This window comes from Vicia villosa, linkage group LG2, assembly GCF_029867415.1.
Source record: "Vicia villosa cultivar HV-30 ecotype Madison, WI linkage group LG2, Vvil1.0, whole genome shotgun sequence".
Lineage (NCBI taxonomy): Eukaryota > Viridiplantae > Streptophyta > Magnoliopsida > Fabales > Fabaceae > Vicia > Vicia villosa.
Genome location: NC_081181.1, coordinates 106,287,105 through 106,290,238, shown reverse-complemented (window position 1 = coordinate 106,290,238; position 3,134 = coordinate 106,287,105). Strand labels below are relative to the sequence as shown.

The window sequence follows — 3,134 nt, the reverse complement described above, 5'->3', positions numbered from 1 at the left end:
AGGATTATCTTTGCTAGCACACATAGCCCGTGTGGGGCCTATTTAGATTTTTGATTTGATAGTTGTATTTTTTGTATATTTTGTGACTCAGACTACTTATCACAGTAGTTTTTTTGGCAATTACATGTTTCCATTTGAAGATGAACATAACATAAATCAGCACATCAAACATAAATTAAAAATAACTAAACATGAAAACCCAGATACTACCATATGATTCTGGATGTTTTAGCATTTTGATTATGTCGTTGATAGATCTTGAAATATGCGCATCAAACTCGATTGGCCCCTTAGTTATCCTATAGAGAAATGATTTCTACATGGCCATCACATCTTTATCGACCTTCAACTCATCCAGGTTGTATTTCACCCTTCCATTACTATCAATCCAATCGTCACGAAACTCGATCTTCCTCACTCTTTTGTTATCGGTATCAGGCACTAATTTAATCAACTTGTCTGTATAGTTGGCGAGAGATGTGATGTCATCCAGAAGCTTAAACTTAACAGGAGGATTGTCTCTACTGAAATACACTTATGCCTTAATCAAAAATTGAGGAAGATGTATTTTTTGATATTTCTTTCTCTATAATATATGCCCCTATTTATACATCTTTGTAATCATTCTAGACCACACAAAATTCTTGGTGAAATCACAACCCTACAAAACTGTCGACAAAATTCTTATCGTTAATAAAATTTTGAGTCAACATAGTAACATAAACTTCTCCCTTCAACTAAATTTCTGGTACAAAATGGTAGATTTTGAAATTTCCAAAAATAATTGTAACCTACCGGAAATTTCCAACAAAGTACCGGAAATTTATTTCGGAAAAATTGTTCTTTTTTGACAAGGGGTATTTTTTATATTAAGAAAATATGGGGGTGTCAGGTTTAATTTTGTGGGTGGTAATTTAACATCTAAAAAAATAGGGACCTCAAAATTATTTTTTATAAATTATAAATCTGAAATAAATAAATAAATATTAGTTGTTCAACATAATATGGAATGTATGGAGGTTAGTGTAGTGGTAGCTCTGTTAATTCAATTGATTGAGTTAATGAAACAAAAATCATAGGTGATATCAATTCAAGTCACGTGGGAAGTGGAATCTCAAACTATTTTTAAAAACTTGAAAAATTGAGATTTCTCGTGTGTGATTCGAATAACTCACAATCTTTGAATCGAATTAAGTAAAACAGTGGTGAAAAAGAAAATTTTGGTGTCTGTGATTCTAATCAAATTTGTGACTCGAATGATAGTTTGTGCATGACTCAAATAACAGACATCCAGGAAGCCATTGACTTGTCTGATTTGAATAAGGCTTAACAAATGATTCAAATCATGAACCTATGTGACTGAAATTACAATTTTAACTTGACTCGAATCACATGGAAATGAGTCATTTTCCTTCATGAGATCTTGTTTCACTCTACTTGCTCATTTGACTCAATTATAACTAACTTTTTTCACCCATTTTGTGCTTAACCTCAAGCATGTATAAAATCATTTTGTCATCATTTTTCAAAGACAATCCATTGGATATTTTCATAGTCTTTATTTTGATTTTGAGAAATCAACATCTTCTCATTTTTAAAATTTCAAAAACCTTGCTTTATTCTTCTAGTCAAGGTTATCATCAAATACACATGTTGGTTCTTTTACCACGAAGGTTTCTTGTATGTATACATTGAAGCCTCTAGAGCATTCAAGTAACATAGAATAAAAAATGTGTGAAAGCGTCAAATCTTCTTTACGCCTTTTAGAACATCACTAAGTGAAAACAAAAGAGAGACTGGTCTTGATTTGTTTAACACCTATGTTCTTTGACTTTAGTCATATAGACTGACAAGTTCATATTTCTTTTCATTGATAAGAACATATTATCAAATGCCATTCATATGAAGTTGTGTTGATACATTTAGAGCTTAGTATCACATGCTTGAGTTCTCACTTGTTTCAAGAGATCATAACCTCTTACTTTCAATTTTTTTGAAAAATGATTCTTTGTTCGTTGGTAACAAAGAGCAGGTTTTCATCGCTTTGAAAGGTTCTTTATGCCATGATTTTGAAAGAAGATAGAACAAAGATGTTGGGTATGATGTGGATAACAAGGTTGTGACTCAAGTGATATAAATAGATGGGAGAAACAGAGGTGAAAATTGGAGCATATAAATAATTGTTATGGTTTGTTTGTTAAGCTAAAAGTAATTAGATGATTTCTTTGTTATGGTTATGAAAGAAACTTATGACTTTAGATATCTTTTTCCTATTATATATATATATATATATATATATATATATATATATATATATATATATATATGAAATATAATTACAAATAAATTTAGTTATTAATTAATTTTGTTTTTCCTATTATTTATATATGAAATATTATTACAAATATTAATTAATTTTGTTTTTCCTATTATTTATATATGAAATATTATTACAAATATTAATTAATTTTGTTTTCTGTTGTATTTTTAATTACTAATTTAGTTATATAAATGAATATTAATATAAAATTATTAATAAAAGGCCAAGAATATGTTTGAAGCATTCCACCATAATATTTGTACATGTATGAATGAAGCAAGCAAGTTGCATCTTCAATTACCGGTTTCAGTCGCTACTGCGTGTGCAATTAATTTCATATTACGAGTTGCATGTCTATAAATAAGGACATCAAAGTGCTCTAAACAACGAAGCTGGAATAGCTCAGTTGGTTAGAGCGTGTGGCTGTTAACCACAAGGTCGGAGGTTCAACCCCTCCTTCTAGCGTTTTTTACTTCTTCTTTTTCATGCTTATTTTACTTCTATGATAACCTCCGCCAATTTTACTTCTATAACCCCCTCTAATTTCAACCACATTCTTCTTTCTATTTACTGTAGCATAGTACACGATAACAAATCACCATTTATTCTATACATCACTTCAATCTAGTTTTATTCATTTTTCTTGGAACAACTACTGTCTAGTTTTATATTCTTTTTGTAAAATCATATCAAATACATAAAATCTTATTATTAAACCATCTTAATTTCTTCTTCTCTCTATATCTTAATGCTACTTAAATATTCATACTTATACTAAAAATTAGTATTATTTTATGTTTTAACAATATTAAAA

At 29.2% G+C, this 3,134-nt stretch overlaps 1 non-coding gene across 1 annotated transcript; it reads left to right on the top strand.

Annotated features, from left to right (window-relative positions):
• The first annotated feature begins 2,711 nt into the window (after positions 1–2,711).
• On the top strand, positions 2,712–2,785 carry TRNAN-GUU (transfer RNA asparagine (anticodon GUU)). Its single transcript has one exon. It is a non-coding gene; the product is annotated as a tRNA-Asn (tRNA).
• The last annotated feature ends 349 nt before the right edge of the window (positions 2,786–3,134 follow it).